We start from the raw sequence: 20,795 nt of genomic DNA, 5'->3' as shown, positions 1-20,795 counted from the left end.
TGAGGTGTTGCTCATAACAACCAATCAGAATATGGCTATCATTTATCTAGTACATTCAGGAAAACCATAGCTAGAATCTGATTGGTTGCTATAGACAACACAACCACTATTCCTGGTTAGAAGGCTTGCTAAATCTATCCCTTGCTTGTCTCATACAGTTCAATAGAAGCATTCAATTTAGCTATATGGGACTGTCATGAATGCACTTACTTTCTCAAAAGTGCAAATTCACAGGATGATTTGCCCTCTGTGGATTTCTGTATCTCTGGGTTTTTAAACATGTGCTGTTTGTAAGGAGTGAATAAAACAGCCAAGACTTGTCCATAACTTGACATGTCGTTTAATTACAAAATAATTACAAAATGTGTACATATCCTACAGAGCAATGGTGCTCAACATTTTTTTGGTGGAAACGCACTGTTCTGGAAGTCCAGGAGCCGGTGTGATATTATTATGGAATCCCCAAAATAAGCAGTTCTCAGTATAAAGTATTGCATATCTGACAATCAGAGGACAGCAAAGATAGATTATGGTAATCCACTTGGACTATTAATCAACTGGTTAAACTCCTCTACTCTATGGCACAATTACTGCACTTGGACGACGCACGTTTTGACTGCATTTTCCACCCGTCTCCATTGACAGATGATAGATGCCAACCACACCCAAATTAGCTGTCATTTTGGGCCCACACACTTTGGAATTTGTGGTCACTTAGCTCTAAAGCAAGTTAATTAATAAGAAAATGAAAAATAAACACATATACGCACACCACACAAACCTAAGCTCCACCATGACAATCAAATATAAAATAAACAACGCTTACTTAACAAGACCATATAATAAACAGTTAAGGTATAGAATCATAAAAATTTGAGAACAGAAAAGAACCTACAGTTCCAACTAGGCTGCCCTTTGTATATATTTGTTTCTTTTGTTGGGGTTTTTTGTTTTTTAGTGGGTTATTCACTGGTGATACATACAGTGTAAATGTGTATTAGTTTGTAAGGTGCCAATATATCAATGCAATTTCCTGGGACACTCTGCCTCTGGTCAGATGAATAAACACATCACATTCTTTAAGGGCACATCCAGTGGTAAATGTCTAAGGCAAGCCTGACCAACCTGTGGCTTTCCAGGTGTTGTAAAACTACAAATCCCAGCATGCCTTGCCAGCTATCAGTGAGCTATCTGCTGACAAAGCATGCTGGGACTTGTTTTACAACACCTGGAGAGCCACAGGTTGGCCAGACCTGGGCTAAGGTCTGGCATTTTTCTTGAAAAGTAGGCACAATTTACAACGTTGTTCAGTCATGGCCACAAATATTGGCGCCCTTGCTTTTGTTTTCTGATAATGCACCATTCCTTCCACAAAATTTTTGAAATTAAAAAAATATTTGTTACCCCACATATATTTTTTGGGGGTTTGCAGTGGAATAAAACACAAAAGCAGTAAAAATGAGAAAAAAGTCTTAGCTCATTCCAAAAGAAATCTTTAAATGGACCGGACAAAAATTATTGGCACCTTTTAGAAGTAGTTAGAATTAAGTAGTTTTCAAGCAGGCGATTCTCCTTCACTTTGGAATTGAACTCACCTGTGGTGAACAGAAAGTGCCTGCAATATAAAAGTCACTCATTCCATAACTTTGAATAGAGAGAATGACTCATTCTTCTATTTTTTATGTTTTGTTATGTTATGTTTATGTTTATGTTTTTGTTACTGTGTCTACCACAATGAGCATTGTCTGAGGAGGTCAGACAGAAGATTGTAGCCAATCATGGACAATCTCAAGACTGTAAATCTCCAGATATCTTGATGTTCCTGTTTCCATTATAATGTTATCAGGAGGTTTAAGGCCAATGTCCTTGTACTTGGCCGCAAGAGAAAACACCTCAGATGCACCTGACCTTCAGACACAAGGGACGGCACTTTGACTTTGCACCATATGTCATTATCTCAATGATAGGGGTAGGTTTTTCAATCGGGTCCCACTGCTGAGAGAGGGACATAAGAAACCAGACTGGAGTTTGCCAAAACACACCTGAACAAGCCAAAATCCTCTCCTGTGGACAGATGATGTCATATTAGATCTCTTGGGTAATCATATCATCCCTATGTTTATAGAACACAAAATTAAATTTTCAAAGAAAAGAACCCTTTCTACAGATAAACATGGAGGAGGTTCAGTGACGTTTTGGGGTTTCTGCGCTGCATCTGTCACTAGTTGCCTTGACCATGTGAATGGAATCATGAATTCTGGACATTTCCAGGCCATGTTGGAGTAGAGAGGTACAGGAAGCTCATTCATGGCTATAGGAAGCAGTTCATTCCCGTTAGTTTGACCAAAGGCCGTGCTACCAAATATTACTTCTAGGGTGTCAATTATTTTGTCAATGCCTTTTCATTTTCTGATTTAAAAGGATATAAAGTGTTAGATTCTGAACCAAAAATAAAGGTTGTGTAATATTAACAGAAAAAAAAAGTGGAGACCAAAACCTGCTGTTAATTTCAACTTATGTTTAAAACAAATTGTGAATTATTTGAAAACACCGCAAGGACGACAATATTTTTGGCCACATCTGTACTATGTCTTTTTTATATTTACATAGGCTTTTAATAATTAATTAGTATATTTCCAGTGTAGAGTTTACAACTTTAATTTCGATTTAAATGGTTACATTTCTTTCCCAAGGGAAATGGAGTACTCCCTTGGGCACTCACTCCTGAATACGACACGCTATTGACATACAGCTTGTAAGAACAGTGTGGCCTTATACCAACTGTGCAAGTAATTCTGCTGTCATCACTTTAGAACACATTCTACGAATGTAACATTCTATATAATCGTTCTATAAACTGCTGATAAAAAAATTGTTGGTTTACTTGATTGTAAATAGTTGTCGTCAACTAGGTTCAGAGGGCTCCATTTTAAGAGATACATAGTAGTGAAAATTATTTATTTTGAACCTAGCAGTCTTTTAGGATTCATTTATGTGTAGCTCTGTACCCTCAGCATCGCACCATTCTATCTTCATCAACATCATCAGCTATTTATATAGAGACACTAATTCCGCAGCGCTGTACAGAGAACTCATTCACATCAGTCCCTGCCCCATTGGAGCTTACAGTCTAAATTCTCTAACATACACAGAGACTAGGGTCAATTTAATAGCAGCCAATTAACCTACTAGTATGTTTTTGGCGTGTGGGAGGAAAACGAAGCTCCCGGAGCAAACCAACACAAACATGGGGAAAACATACAAACTCCACACAGTTAAGGCCATGGTCGGGAATCTAACTCATGACCCCAGTGCTGTGAGGCAGAAGTGCTGACCACTAAGCCACCGTGCTGCCATCAACATTTATTTATATAGCGCCAGCAGATTCCATAGCGCTTTACAATTGGGAACAGACAGTAATAAAACAATATTGGGTAATCCATACAGAGGGATGAGAGGACCCTGCTCGCAAGCTTACAATCTATCTTTCTATAGTTTTAATCCCTTCCTCATCCTTTTTAAACTATATAGAAATGGAAATTAGTCAGCACTATTTTCACTCTATTTTAGATGTTTAAAATATGTAAATAATGACTTATTAATATACAAATAAAAAATAAACAATGATGTACAAAGTGAGGCCCCTGCACCTTTTCAGCCTTAGACTAAGGCCTATGGGGCCTTTCCACAAATTTGAGCCTGATAAAACTTTTTGTTGACTAAAACAAAAGTCTTCTTTGCCTGTGATGCGATGTAGAGTATTTATTTCCTATCACCCATCACCAACCCTGCACTGGAACACAGCAGACAAAGTTTCTCTTCCGCTGACTCCTCCGTCTGTAGTTCAGCCTATATTTAGAACGCAGGTAAGACCATAGTTTACAATTAGCGGTATGCACAGGCTCTGAGCAGCCTGTGGTCAGGATAAGATGACTCAATGGGCCGGAAGTTTTCGTCACAACTTCACCACAGATTTGTAAACCAGCCAGGAGAAACAGTGACATTCTCATGCATTTCCTTCAGTGTCCTGAAAAGCTAACCACTGCCACTCTCCGCTCTTAGTAATTCTTCATGGGCACTCAGCCCTGTCTATTAACAGAGTCACTGAGGCTCAAAATGGATTCAGCCCTATTGTATCTTAAGCAACTTCCCTTAAATTTAAGGGCACAAATTCCTAATAGCATTAAAAAACACACATCCTTACTATCAACTTCTCTGACACATGCTCTTATTTTCCAAAATGACCAGCGACACAGAACTAATGTTACTTTCTCGCTCCAAGATGCTTTTCAGATCTAGAAATTACATCTGATCTCTGCTGTACCTGCCAACTTCAGATATTTGCCTGAAATAAATGATATGAGGGAGAGCAGGAGTTATCACTCACATCACTATGAAAAACACTGGCATCAAAGCTGTCACACAGACAGAGCTGACAATATTGGAAAATTGTGCCAATATCAAGTGTCTGAATCCAGAAAATACAATGCCAGAATAAAAGCTCTTCTGGCATGCCTGTAAATTCGATTGGCAGATAACTGTTATCGCCTGTGTATGGGGTCACAAAGCCAGGACTTGATTCAGATCTGTCCAATTTGGACACCCAACTGTGCAGCCAAATTGGAAACAAATACCGGCATTCAGTGCCCTGGCCATACAACATCTGCCTTTGTGTTGTCAGCATTACCAAAATTGGAACAATGTTCGCAAATTATTATTATTATTATCATAGATTTGTAAGGCTCCACAGTGTTCCGTGTGCCATACAGTATGGGAAAACAGTACATACCTAAAACAGGGACATTTAAAGGTAGACAAAATAAATGAAGACATTAAAACATTAAACAAAGGGTATGGCGGACCCTGCTCAGTAGAGAGCTTACATTCTAAGTGGAAAAGGGCACAGCTGAAACAAGATGAACAAATGTGGCTCAGAGTGAAGATTAGGACAGTTGTGAGGATGCATTAGTGTGAATAGTATTATTGGGGATAAGGTAAGTTTTAAAAAATGGATGGTTTTCATAGAGCGTCTAAATATTTGAACGCTGTGGAAAAGTCTGATTGTGAACCAGTAAAGAACTGTATCATGAAGGCCAATGGAGTGAAGGCTGTGTAGGAGAAGAGGGTAATCAACGGTGTCAAAAGCAGTAGAGAGGTCCAGGAGAATATGGAGAAATGACCCTTATAGTAAGTAGATCATTTATCACTTTTGTGAGAGCAGTTTCAGTGGAATGTTGACATACTTAGTAAAGTAAAAAAATAACAAAACAATCTAGCAGATTTTATAATTTCCCCACTGTTGATTTTTACATATGTCTGTACGGTAAACAATATTCATATATTTTCAGAGGGTTCATGGAAAAATCAGTCCAAGAAAAGCTTGAACATTGACCACAGCAGTTTAACCAGTAATTATGGAAGCTAATGTAGGAAACGTTAAAAAGTTAGAGGTATGGACTTTGTTTTATGTAGAGGTGACTTTGATCCCACAATCTTCTGATAACAACATAACAGGAGCCTCTGTGCTCTTTGTGGACCTTGCTACTTCTACTATCTCTCAGTCTGTGCCATCCTGATTGCCCTGTTCACATAATGGCACTGCCCCTGTCACATTGAGCCCTGTCCTCCCTTACACAATCACACGAGATTGTCCTCACTGTCTCCTACAAGATCAGTAAAATCACCTCCTCAACTTCTCCGTCCTGCTGTGAAAATTTTTAAGAACTGATTGACTTGAACCTCGTTTGCCCCAATTCACTTCAAAACCGAGAACACGTGGACATGTAAGAGATGAAGACTAATAAGGAAAAGGTGCTCCGAGAATAGTGAAATGTACCTTAAAAAGTCTGTCCAACATCGCTGCAAAATCATCATCATCATCATTATTTATTTATATAGCGCCACTAATTCCGCAGCGCTGTACAGAGAACTCACATCAGTCCCTGCCCCATTGGGGCTTACAGTCTAAATTCCCTAAAACACACACACAGACAGACAGACTATGGTCAATTTTGTAAGCAGCCAATTAACCTACCAGTATGTTTTTGGAGTGTGGGAGGAAACCGGAGCACCCGGAGGAAAAACCACGCAAACACGGGGAGAACATAAAAACCCCTCACAGATAAGGCCATGGTCGGGAATTGACCTCATGACCCCAGTGCTGTGAGGCAGAAGTGCTAACCACTAAGCCACCAGGTTGCACTAAAAATAGAAATGAACGCTACAGCAGATATTTTTTGCTTGCTTACATCAAGCATAGCAAAGCATTTTCAATACCATGGGATAATTTCACCTGGAACAGCTCACAATCCTTGGGCAATAGGTAGCTGCTGCAGAACCTCTTTGCTGATTACTCTGACTTAACCAATCCAGACTAGCCCCTTATCTGTCCACAAGTCTCAGTCTGTATGAGTTTGTTACCATCTTCATATTGGCTGCTTATAGCTCTAAAGGACAAAGACTGATAGAGCTATAAGAATTCAAGGTCGAGCTCAGGACAATCCACCAGGGATATACAAACTAAAAATATGTTACTCATTTATTAAAAAACAACATACAAACAAATCACGTACACCGGAAATGAGGTTAGGACATTTGTGAATAATGTAATGTCTGCATTTGTGGTTTTTCGTTATGGTTTTTCTTTTGTTTAATCAAAGAGCAATAAGAACAAACAGAAAGTTTACAAACAACAGATAATTCCAACGCCAAGTTGCTCAACGCATATATTTATAGATAATTCTATTTATCTATATTATCTTCAGAGGTACATAACATGCGCTGCGTACGCTGTCACTGCTGTTGGAAAGCCTCCAGCTTTTTAAATGAGTTAGAAAATTGTTAAAAATACCAGATGTTTCCCAGTTGTTCAGCAACTCAGATACCCATTAAAAACAGATGAATGTCCCTCTGTTCTACACATCCTGAAAAAAAAGCTTCACATATTTTCATTAGATGCCATGAGATCATATACACACGTGTGACACAACAGTTGCTGAGAGAAGCTGTCTGTTGCCATTTTATTGTAAGTCTCTTCATCAACTTCAGCACCCTGTAGGTAAGTAGTCGACAAGACTCAGAAAGAAGTAGGAAAAAAAGGATTAAAAGAAATAGTAGAAAAGTTGCAAGCAATAAGTTTGGCTGGGTACACACAATAGAGAGGTTCTCACAATGCGATATCGTTAATGATTTTGTCAATGACTGAAAATAGATGTTTTACATTTAGATCTGTGCTCTCCACATAACCATTGGCTGAAAAGATTGTGACTCTGTAAAATCTACGGAGATCTAATTACAGAGGAGGGTTTCTAGTGCCTGGAAACCCACCTCCAAGCCTGGGGCGCTGTATAATCGAGGTGGTTGAACCCTGCCCCACTTCTGCTTGAAAAGGGAGAGCTGCATGCACCTAACAGTAGTGCATGCAGCATTGCCCATGTATATTATAGGGATAATTACATTGCTAGTCATGAGAGCATACACAGAATTGGGCCCACATCATTCCATGGCTGACCGAGATTTTTAATCTGTTGATAAAATCAAACGATACGATGAGCTTTGGAACGATAATCGCTCATCATTAGAGCGTGCACATTAATGTAATATCGGGCAGAATGGCCGTTTATCGCGTGTTTGCCCGATAATTGGGTGAAAAACCTGTAGTTTGTAACCAGCCTCAGTTGGATGTATGGACATTGTTTGAGGTGCATATGGTACCACAAACTCTGCTATTTTTTACCACATAGTCCTCACAACAGTGGCAGAAATATTGTGGGTGCCTACGGGCCTGGAGAAGATGCTCAGTCATGACAGGGGCATGCGCAGTTAACACATGCATCAGACATCGATAGAGCTTCCCCGTTCTCCACTTTGGAGAGCAGAATGGGAAGCCCAGGAGACTCGAGTGACACTGCAGGGCCCTAACCCCAATTTTTTTTTTTCGTTCTGTTCCACCCTTGTCTCACAACACTAGTCTGTGTTGTTGGAGCACTCTGTGGCTTCCTGCTTGCCTCCATCACCCTCCTCACATGACACAGCCCCGTCACAATTAGCCCTGTCCTAAATAATACAATCACAAGAAATACTCTGTGCTGTGGTGAGCATTGTGATGGGCAGTGATAGAACAACCTGTGGTCAACATCAAAAACTGGGAGCATCTGAACAAAGAGGAGACAAAGAGCCTGAGTCATTGAGGAGAGCAAAGCATAAAAAAGGAGTAAATTTGCTCCTGGGCAAATCCATGTTGCATTGGAGGGGGGAGGTAAATGTAAAATGTCAGGACAGATTTACAGTTGGTCAAAATGTGCACAAAAAACTACAGGCCTGATTCATTAAGGAAAGTAAAGCAAAAAATAAAGGAGTAACTTTGCACCTTGGAAAAACCATGTTGCATTGGAGGGGGAGGTAAATAGAAAATGTGATGGCAGATTTATAGCTGGGGTAGGGCATGTCCTAGATCAACTTTAAATTTCAGTGTAAAAATAAAGCTATCAAGTATTTGTGTGCTACATGAAAAAACAGCCAGTATTTAACTTATGTGCAAAATAATAAACTAATTTGCACCCCTTGCATTGTAATATGGTTTGTCCCAGAGAACATGCCTTACTTTCTTTAATGACTCAGGCCCAAAGAGTGGATGCAAAAGAGCATTTTGAAAAAGAAGAAAACAATGAGCAAAATGGATATTTCATCATTATACCGGGCAGACTAAATAAACTGTTCATTCCTTTTTTCTATCACAATCCAAATAACAAACTCTTTAATAAGCAATGTTTATTTGTCACATAGGGACAAATATAAAACAGTGGTGTTTTCTACAGTATCACAAAGTGGGCAGCTGGAAATAGTCAGTCTTTTTGACACACTCAGCAGTGTCCCCTCTCGTAGTTCTCCCACATGTTTGTAAGCGATAACTAGAATATCCTCGTGATAGGAAGTTTTTCAAAGTCACACCATGCTTATTTTTCTTATATGATCATATTCCCATTGGTGCTTCTAATCTAAGAACATCAGGAGTCTGAATTCTTACAACATTCTAAGTTCTGGATTTCTGTTGATAAAAACCAGAGCTGAGTTGGAGAAACTGGGACATGTGGGATCTATAATCCCATTTGCCCTGTAAACTACTTTTACACAATTATGTTAAGGTGCTGCCACATCTGTCTATGTAATGCCCCGATCATCAGTTTACTAGACCGGAATTTGCAGCCTTCTCTATTTTGCAGTTGGAGCTAAGCCAAGCAAAGAGCGAGCAGCATTGTTTTAATTTACTGAACCCCCCCCCCCCCCCCCCCCCACTTTAGCTACAATAATTCTATGATAACCTCAAATAATACCCTATACAGTATATTCAGCATTTCTAGTTGGCAAATGCAGTCACACTTAATGTCTATAGACTATATTTTAGTGGGGAGAACTATTTAACAGGTCTTACACTTTCTTGTCCAAACATTAAAATAACCATTTAATTTTTTAAAAAGAACGTTATTATATCATAAAATCCAGCATAAAAATCAATTTCATGACACTCAGACTTACAGATGGAAAACAATTGTTTGAGATGAACAGAGTGTTCGAGTTGTTTCCCTGTGACCGTGCGGAAACTTCACAGTGTCAAAAACGCTATACTGTATCTGTATACCTGCAAGTGCAAATGTTTTTATGTCCTCACAGCAAAGATATTTAAAATTGCGGAAGCAGTACCAGGCATGTGCACCAAAATATGTCCATATCCAGGTATGTGTGTATCTTAGATTTTATGCATGGAGAGGCGTTAGTTGAGTGCAGTACATGCCTGGGGATGCCATATATTTAAACGTAGATACATCCGCAGGTTCACCTCTTAGGAGTCATATCTCAAAGTACTAGAGGACTGCTGCAAATATATACGAGATGTAGTATTATCTGCCTGCTTCTGATTGGCTGCCTCTGTATGGAACCCTCCGGCTGCAGCGGCGCATGCAGGATTTTTAAGAGGGGGCTCCCAAAAAAAAAAAAGCGAGAGAGCGCAGCTCCGTTTCGGCAGCACTGTACTATACAGCAGCCGCGGCGCTGTCAAAGAAGCGTCCGCGGACGCGTCTTTGACAGCGCCGCGGCTGCTGTATAGTACAGTGCCGCTATGTGGGGCACTTCGTTAGAGGAGGGGAGGGGTTTCTGGAGACCCAGAAACCCCCCCTGCGTGCGTACCTGCGCTGAGAGCACCTTATTCGTTAGTGTTGCTGCTATATTATATCAAGTCGAGGCCATCTATTTGGATTTCTTATTTATCATTTCTAGATTTGGAGAGGGGAAAGAAAATTACCATTTATTTTTAAAGTGGTGCAACAGACGTGGGGGCTTTATATTTAATACTGTTTTTATTATTTCGTATTTATTAATACCACCATCAAGACATTAGTCTCTTGTGTATACAACAATTAATTACATTATACTATGTACAAATAGGGTAATGAGGCTTTTCCCTTTACAAGTAACACTGCTGCATGTCTACTCCATAGTTAGGTGGAAGTATACATATTTGTACACCTGTCGTATACGGGCAACTGAGCACACACGCATAAGTAAGGTTTTTCTGCAACTTAATCTGTACGCATATATATATATATATATATTCGCACAGGATGCATAGTTAGACTGACATTTCTATCTATAGTCGGCCACACATAAGTTTAGGTCCGATTATTTGATAAAATCTGATCATATGTTGCCCAGTTTGTGTTGGCTCATATAACAACCCCAAACACACAAAAATACTTCAGTTCAAGTTTGGATTATTCATACTAATTGGTAGATTTACTAAAACTTCTGAAAAGGAAAAGAGGCGTTGCCCATAGCAACCAATCATTCTCTAGAACAGTGATGGACAATCTGATACACTTTGGGGGCCACACCGTGTGGCCCTCTAAACTTCAACTGGGCCACACAGTATCCTTAATCTCAGTAATAAGTTCAAACAATAGATTTAATCAAAGAAAGAGACATCTGTAATAACATATTAGCTGGCATTTTAAACAAGTGTTACGAGCTATAACAAATAAACCTGACAATAAACCAGAGAGGAGCTGGGGGCCACAGGTGAAGTCTCAGAGGGCCACCTGCAGCCCTAGGACAAAATCATGTCATTTTTTAGTTGTTTTTGATCATCCTAAATTAGTACTTATAGCATTAACATTCATTTACAGTTATTAACAGTTATTTCTAATAATCTTTTCACAACTGTGAAAATATTCAATTTTGGCCCAAGGCCGCGGCAGGCTGGCTGGCTAAAGATTCAGCGGCACAAATGCAATGACAGTTTAATAAAATATATATGAAACCTAGGGGCAGACAGGATGGCAGTTTAATAAAATAAAGGACACCGTTAAAACATAAAGGCAGAGCACAGGCTGATAGGGTAGTAATTTTAGTAAAACAAAATATCCCATCGTTGGCCCACCCCACAACTGAAATCATTTTGGGGTATATTTACTAAACTGCGGGTTTAAAAAAGTGGAGATGTTGCCTATAGCAACTAATCAGATTCTAGCTGTCATTTTGTAGAATGCACTAAATAAATGACAGCTAGAATCTGATTGGTTTCTATAGGCAACATATCCACTTTTCTAAACCCGCAGTTTAGTAAATCTAGCCCTTTGAGCGCACTTTATTACGCTTTCTTCCCGCATGACTTTTTGCTAGTAGGGGTTGAAAAAGTACTACTACAGCCAGTACTGGTACTGGGATACTCCTCATCTGTAGACTGATCCAGTGTTGACAAGAGGATTAAAGTTGGAGCTACTTGTAGCTGCCACCACCCCAGGTGAATGCCCAATGAGATAGGGAAAGGAGGGATTGTTACCTTACAACTCTTCTGACACTGCTCCACAATATAATTCAAATTTATACATTTGGTTCTTTAAAAAAAATGCATTATTTTTGGGAGGCGCTGTCAAAGGACACCCTTTTTTTTGTCTGCTTAGTAGTTAAGATGTCACTGATACTGCCCGACACAAAATTGTATTCAGATTGAAACACTAGGGATTTTAAAAGCAAGAACTATATTTTTGGGGGGTGCTGCTCAGAATCAAAAAAAATATTTATTGTTCACTCCTAATTAGTTTACTAATATACTATTATAAGCAGAAGTTACTACATGTCTACTCTGCACTCTCACACCCAATTTATCAGCACACAATTGCAGCAAACTGACCTATACATAAACTCTTTGATTTGTGCAGTAACATCACAGCTAGTTCAATATAAATTGCCTCTTTCACCCTGTCCACCCCTCTACAAGAGACTTTCTGAGCATAGATTTTGCAGCAAACATACTACCCACAGGCTATCACTCCTAAAATGGCAACTGAGAACACAGGAGAGGGCTATATAATGAAGATATCAATTCTGAAATTTTTCGAGAAACACATTTTACTGGAAATGACGCTTTGTCTCGATTTCAGAACCCAATTTTGGCACAAAAAAACGAGTCATGATTGGTTCCTCACAATTCGGATCTGTCTGATTTCTCTGAATTTGTACTGCTCATCTCTACTTTCAAGTTGCTAAGTCATTGTTTATGAATCCAAACATTAAGAAACAATTGTTAAAACACATGTAACAGTCTAACATTACATTTGTGATTTTTCTTTTTTACTACTACAACATCTGCTGAATCTGTCTGCTCCCTCTTGTGTACATGAAACGCCACAGGTGTTAGAAGGGGCTGCCAGGAAAGAAAAGAGACCAGTAAAGAAGGTAAATATTTTAGAGTAGCTTTTCTGGTACAAAGGCAAATTACTAAGGGCCTGATTCATTAAGGATCTTAAATGAAGGGGTATCTTATTTAAGTCTCCTGGACAAAACCATGTTACAATGCAAGGGGTGCAAATTAGTATTCTATTTTGCACCTAAGTTTAATACTGACTGTTTTTTCATGTAACACACAAATACTTGATAGCTTATTTGTACACTGAAATTTAAAGTTGATATTTGTGTGCTTCATGAAAAAACAGTCAGTATTTAACTTATTTGCAAAATAGAATACTAATTTGCACCTCTTGCAATGTAACATGGTTTTGTCCAGGAGACTTAAATAAGATACCTCTTCATTTAAGATCCTTAATGAATCAGGCCCTAACAGACTAACTTTTCTGGTACAAAGACAAATGACTAACAGACTAACTTTTCTGGTACAAAGGCAAATGACTGATAGACTAACTTTTCTGGTACAAAGGTAAATGACTAACAGACTAACTTTTCTGGTACAAAAGCAAATGACTAACAGACTAACTTTTCTTGTACAAAGGCAAATGACTGATAGACTAACTTTTCTGGTACAAAGGCAAATGACTGATAAAGTAACTTTTCTGGTACAAAGGTAAATGACTAGCAGACTAACTTTTCTGGTACAAAAGCAAATGACTAACAGACTAACTTTTCTGGTACAAAGGCAAATGACTAACATACTAACTTTTCTGGTACCATGCTTCTAGAGAAACATATCATTCGTTTTTAGATTAACTGATGAGGTTTATGAGTTAAGTTATTAGCCAAGACTAAAATGAGGCAAGTACCAAAAGAACAAACTTTTGGTTCAATACAGTTATGGATTCACTCTTACCAAATAGACAAATCCCTACTTGGCACTTACCAATTTGTCAACTTGACATTTACATCAAAAACACTTAATACAATTACGCCCCCCCCCCATCTCTATACACAAAAAAATCTCAAACGTGGCAATTTGGCACATAAATAGCAAATCCTATTGTACAAAAAAATAGGTCAACTGGCCAAACTTTATTGTTCACACATTTAGTGAATTTGCAGCTCTATCAATATTTAATACCCAAGTGATGATACTTAATGTGAGACTAGGTAAGTTTGCCTCTGGGCATGAGATCAATTTAATCTTTTTATTTGGCAACCCTTAGTGCCATCCAGCATCCTAGAATATTGGTGCCAACTTGGGTAAATTAATACATGTGACTATTTACAAGTCGAACAGGGTATGATAGATAGATAGTACGATGCATTTTTGTTTCTGTGTCCACAATGCCCTGTTGTACTATGCGCTAATTAACATGATAGAGCAATATAATAAAGATAACCAGTTCAGTAAAAAAATTGACTCTGACCTTCTTAAGCAGTGTTATCAAAACATAATTTTATTGCTTGAGATGTTTCCTGTATTCAGGCCACAGCTGGGGAAGACATTATTACATGCTAGAATATTATGTTGCCAGTTATAATAAATGCTACAGTGCCTTTCTGTTAACCAGTAATATAAGAAAATACAACATTTAAAAAGGTCAAAGTTATTTTCACTCTCATAAAATAGAGATCTACAAAGATCTCCAAAGGAATTCAGATCCAACTAAGGTTCAAAAAGTTTATTTCACTAACTATATCCAGCACAGGATTTGCATGCTAGACATAGTGTTATGTTATCTGTCTGTGTAGGCTAAACTTAATGTATTGTACCTGCTAACTCTTTGGAAGCTCGCACTTAATTGAATCTGCCCCTTTGACTGGTCTCTGCCATATTTGTGTCTCATTATGAAATTGGCCACACCCCTAACAATATCATATTCCATCAGAAGCTCAGACACATGCACCAGGAGCCCAGACACATGCACCAGGAGCTCAGACACATGCACCAGGAGCCCAGACACATGCACCAGGAGCTCAGACACATGCACCAGGAACTCAGACACATGCACCAGGAGCCCAGACACATTCACCAGGAGCTCAGACACATTCACCAGGAGCTCAGACACATGCACCAGGAGCCCAGACACATGCACCAGGAGCCCAGACACATTCACCAGGAGCCCAGACACATTCACCAGGAGCCCAGACACATGCACCAGGAGCCCAGACACATGCACCAGGAGCCCAGAAGCATTCACCAGGAGCCCAGATGCATGCACCAGGAGCCCAGAAGCATTCACCAGGAGCCCAGATGCATGCACCAGGAGCTCAGACGCATTCACCAGGAGCTCAGACACATTCACCAGGAGCCCAGACACATTCACCAGGAGCCCAGACACATGCACCAGGAGCCCAGACACATTCACCAGGAGCCCAGACACATGCACCAGGAGCCCAGAAGCATTCACCAGGAGCCCAGATGCGTGCACCAGGAGCCCAGACGCATGCACCAGGAGCCCAGACGCATGCACCAGGAGCCCAGAGCTCAGACACATGTACCAGTAGCCCAGACACATTCACCAGAAGTTCAGACACAAGCACCAGGAACCCAGATACATGCATCAGGAGCCCAGACACATGCACCAGGAGCCCAGACACATGCATCAGGAGCCCAGGCACATGCACCAGGAGCCCAGGCACATGCACCAGGAGTCCAAACACAAGCACCAGGAACCCAGATACATGCATCAGGAGCCCAGACACATTCACCAGAAGTTCAGACACATGCACCAGGAGCCCAGACACATGCACCAGGAGCCCAGACACATTCACCAGGAGCCCAGACACATTCACCAGGAGCTCAGACCCATGCACCAGGAGCCCAGAGCTCAGACACATGTACCAGGAGCCCAGACACATGTATCAGGAGCTCAGACACATGTATCAGGAGCTCAGACACATGCACCAAGAGCCCAGAGCTCAGACACATGTACCAGGAGCCCAGACACATGTACCAGGAGCCCAGACACATGTATCAGGAGCTCAGACACATGTTTTAGGAGCTCAGACACATGCACCAAGAGCCCAGAGCTCAGACACATGTACCAGGAGCCCAGACACATGTACCAGGAGCCCAGACACATGTATCAGGAGCTCAGACACATGTATCAGGAGCTCAGACACATGCACCAAGAGCCCAGAGCTCAGACACATGTACCAGGAGCCCAGACACATGTACCAGGAGCTCAGTCACATGTAACCAGGAATCAAGTCACAAGGACCTGAGAGAATCTGCACAGCACATGTGTGTAACACAGTATTATACCTCAGAGGGAATAAAGATATACAAAAAGGGAAGAACATGGCAGCAGCACAGATTTTAGAGTAGCAGTAACCAAGCTGTATAATGATAATTATCAACTGGGCATTCAAAGCTGAAACGCAGCTGACTAAAGATGACTTGTGGGAGGTTATAATCACAGACAGACCAGAGATTAATGATCAAGAATGGTACAAGAAAAACAGACAGGTCTGTGCAACCATAAGTTTGTTAGTTGAAGATGATCAGCTAATTCATATAAGACATGAGCATACTGCTAAGGGCATGTGGGATGCACTACAGAAACTACATGAACGATCTACCTTACACAGCAAATTATTCCTTCCAAGTAAACTACCAAATTAGACTTAGCAAAGGAAAGAATTTGTAACAACATATAAATGGACTGCTGGAAATTGTAGCACAGCTCAGATTTATAGGAGAATATACATAGTAGCCATACCTGACACATACAGTGCACTATTAAATGCTCTGCAAACAGGGCCAGAAAAAGAACTGACACTAGATTTTGGGAAAACTAGATTGATAGATAAATATCATCAACGCAGATTTTTTTTATTTTTTTTTAAAAGAATAAAATAGAAAGTGACACAGAAAAAGCACTTAGAGTTACAGATAACCAGCTGCATAATAAGGAAACAAGAGCATGCTTTAGCGGTAAGAAAAATAGACATTTAAAGAAAAACTGCTCAATATGGAAAGCGGAACAGCAGAAAATATTTCTGAAAGGGTCCAAGCAGAGAGTTAAAACTACACTCACAGACATATGCACAAACAGGTGGAGAGGAACTGTTAAAGTGACAATAACTCATCTGAACCATAGTTGGTCAATGGGTTCAGGAGCGACAAGTCACATGACAAATGACAGAGTTTTCTTTACCATACTTGATATGAATCATAAAGAAGCAATCTATCTCGCAGATGGGACCAATATCACCGTGTAAGGTATAGGACACAGTCTGCTAATATGCTCCAAAACAATCGGCAGTAATTTAACAATACCGATTAAAAATGTTTTATATGTTCGCAGATTGGAAGACGAACTATTGTCTATAAGGTGTCGCTAAAGGACTTACTAACAAATTCCAGAATAATATGTGGATTATCCAGAATGGAAGAAAAGTATTAGCCACAGCCAAAGCCGAAGGACACTTGTAATGTCTTAACACTGCAACACAACCGGTGAGACAGCACACACAGATGCATTAACGGTATCCATGTGTAGCACAGAGGACTAGGACATAGACACACGGACAGCAGTAATGAGCTGTCAAGAGAGACCTAAGGATCTCCCAGCATCAGACTGTTCAATAACCACCAGGTGTGAATGATGCATAAAATCAAAAGTCACAAGAATAACAATCCCTAAGCAAAGTGACAGCAGAGCATTGAGACCACTTGAGCTCATACATAGCGACGTGTGTGGCCCAATGCAAGTACAGACACCAGGAGGTATCAGCTATATAGTGACTATCACTGATGACTATACCATATACACAGTTACTCACCTTATATAAAGCAAAGACAACGTACTGGACAAGTTACAAGATTATGTAACAATGACTAGAAATACATTTCAAAGAAATCCACTTGCGTTTCGTAGCGACAATGGAGGTGAATTCATGGAACACACAATAGAACACTTCCTAAGACAGCTCAGCATAGAGCACCACAAGACAGCACCTACACAACAGAGAAAAATGGGGTGGATGAAAGAAAGAACAGAGTCCTGACTGAAATGATCAGATGCATGTTAACAGATTCAGGACCATCTGAAAAATATTGGGCCGAAGCCTCAATGACAGACAGTTATTTACAGAATAGACTATTCTCCAGAACAGTAGAGAAAACTCAGTATGAACTATAGCATGGCAAGAAATCTAGTATAAAATATATTTGAGTTTTCGAGTGTAAAGCATTTCCTTTGTAAGACGCAGTAAACTACAGAACCAGGCAGTGTAAGGGAGTCTCGTTGGGTATAGCGAATGTTCTAAATAAAGAATAAAAGAATCTTAAATCCAAAACCAGAAAAATTAACAATAAGCAACATGGTGACATTTGTTGAGGAACTGAGAAATTAAGTTATGATCCCAGCAGCTCTAGATAAAGAAAGGAACACTAAGACTAGCTACACACTACAGGTTTTTCACCTGATTATTGTGCCAATCACACGATAAACAACTGTTAGGTAAGATACAGCTTTAGTGTGTACGCTCTCAAGATCACGTTTTTTTGCACCAAAGCACATCGTATTATTTCATTTCATTTTATAACTGGACTAAAAATCTCTGTAAATGATGGAACAATGCCGTACAAATTCTGCAATGTGTGTGCACTCACGATCAGCAGATGGCTATGACAGATCTCCCGACAGTTTACAGAATCACAATCTTTTCAGCAGATGGTTATGACAGATGAAGAGCTCAGACCGTGTAAAATCGTGTAAGTGTGTACGCACGAATCGGCATGCTGATCGGGACTTTCAGTCATTGGTAAAATGGTTAAAGATATCGCATTGGGATAAACTTTTTGTAGTGTGTACCTAGCTTAACTCCAAAGACACAATCAATACAGCCACTGAACCAGAGACTGAAATCAGCTGGAAACCAGATACCAAAGATGAAGTGACACAGGAGTGCATGGCAGATGAAGTAAGGTCGTCAACCAGAGAAAACAAAGGAAAAGCACCTGTGTGCCTCTTATATAAAGCTAATGCAATCATTATATGTTAACCCACATCCTGGGAAGCAATAGCTGACCTACCAGGAAGGGACTGCGACAAGGGGTGCAGGCTGCACCCGGACAGAGTGTAAGTTCCTTGAGAAGTGCGGTGGATCATGGGGAGAAGCAGTTCCGCAGTATGGAGGGGGACCACTTTACAGGAATACAAACTGGTGGTGGTGGAAGCAGGAGGTGTCATAAAAAGTGTCTTAACATTACAACTCATGTAGAACCATTTCGTAGATGCCCTGCAATAGAGGACATGAGTATGGATATTTTAACCAAGCCCTTAGCTGGAGAAAGACATCATAGACCAGTGATGGCTAACCTGTGACACTCCAGGTGTTGTGAAACTAAAATCCCCAGCATGCTTTGCCAGTGGATAACTAGCTGATAGCTGGCAAAGCATGCTGGGGCTTGTAGTTTCACAACACCTGGAGTGTCACAGGTTAGCCATCACTGTCATAGACTATCTAGCAAAATGGGTCTAGTGAATTAAACCTCATCTGTTGAGAAGGGGTGTTGAGATACTGACTTAGTGCCTGATTCATTAAGGAACTTAAATTAAGAAGTTTCTTATTTAAGTCTCCTTGACAAAACCATGTTACAATACAAGGGGTGAAAATTAGTTTTCTGTTTTGCACATAAGTTAAATACTGACTGTTTTTTCATGTAGCACACAAATCCTTGATAGCTTAAGTATTTAACTTACGTGCAAAACAGAAAACTAATTTTCACCCCTTGCATTGTAACATGGTTTTGTCCAGGAGACTTAAATAAGAAACTTCTTAATTTAAGTTCCTTAATGAATTAGGTCCTTAATGTTGTTTGAGTGATGACACTGGAGGGACTGCAGGTGGGGTTGTTCCTAAATGTGTTACTGTGTTATTTCTCTGTGTTATAGCAATGTACTCTATTGTACATGGAATGTTCTAGTTGTGTCCTCATATTGGTTTTACAGGCAATATGTGTTATGTCTGTTTGCTAATATAACTACACAGTTTAATATAAAATATATTCCACAAAGAACTTTCCAGTGGGTGCCTATTGACAGAATAAAGAAGTGTAATATACAGCAAGGACATCACATATCACAGATGTGCCATGTGTGTCAGGGGACCTTTGAGAGTAGTTTAAGGGATTATGGGAAAGAAAAAAGGAACAATGGCCTCTTTTATAAATGGAGAGCTCCTGTCAGAAACTAGGCTCTTATAACAAGAATATTTTCTTATATTCACCCTTTAAAGCTTTAGGGATAGATTTACTAAGCTGCGGGTTTGAAAAAGTGGGGATGTTGCCTATAGCAACCAATCAGATTCTAGTTATCATTTTGTAGAAGGTACTAAAAAAATGACAGCTAGAATCTGATTGGTTGCTATAGGCAACATCCCCATTTTTTCAAACCCGCAGCTCAGTAAATCTAGCCCTTAGTCTATGAAGAGCATTTACGTGTCCTGCAGCCTCTGCCATCTTCAAGTGGCCGGCAACCTCCATCACATTATCTTGTCTTTGTCACCTTATCTGATCAGAGTTCTCAGAAAGCAATTTGTGCCACTCAGTTCAAACCCAATGACATAGGGCTGTCCGTAGACAGAGGACTCGCTAGGGCTCACCCGCTTAAGATGGCAGGAGCTTCAAGACATGTAGGATATAGCAAATGCTCACAGATAGCATAGGGGTTATATTTTGCATGTTTAACCCATACTTGCCAACTCCCGAAATTCGTGTCGGTCTCACGGACTCCCGGGAGAAGCAGTCAAGTCTCCCGCATCCTGCAACTGAATGACACGATTCGCTGTGAATCGCGTAATTTTGGCCCTGTGACAAAAAAGGCATTTTCGTTGCGGGGACTGGGCCAAAATGACGGGTTTGCCCGCTCCCCGCCCCTTCCCGACCCTCTCCCGGACTACACTTGCCAAAAGTAGGCAAGTATGGTTTAACCACTAAAAAAGCAATGGGGAAAAGTGTTTTCTTTCTTTAAAAATGTTTAAGGGAAGATAAAATTACACAGTTAGAGCCCCTTTAATTTCTAGATTTAAATTGACATTAGGCTATTTAGGGGCAACTTTGTTTTTATCTGGAAAATTGCTAGACAGCACAAAAATTC

The 20,795-nt window shown here is 40.1% G+C and overlaps 1 protein-coding gene across 2 annotated transcripts in view; it reads right to left on the bottom strand.

Annotated features, from left to right (window-relative positions):
- DPP4 (dipeptidyl peptidase 4) overlaps positions 1-20,795 on the bottom strand; it is an 88,827-nt gene that overhangs the window by 45,858 nt on the left and 22,174 nt on the right. The gene's annotated exons all lie outside the window — the stretch shown is intronic.

This window comes from Mixophyes fleayi, chromosome 7 (assembly GCF_038048845.1).
Source record: "Mixophyes fleayi isolate aMixFle1 chromosome 7, aMixFle1.hap1, whole genome shotgun sequence".
NCBI lineage: Eukaryota > Metazoa > Chordata > Amphibia > Anura > Limnodynastidae > Mixophyes > Mixophyes fleayi.
Note: the sequence above shows the minus strand (reverse complement) of the source record. Positions and strands in the feature narration are given on the sequence as shown.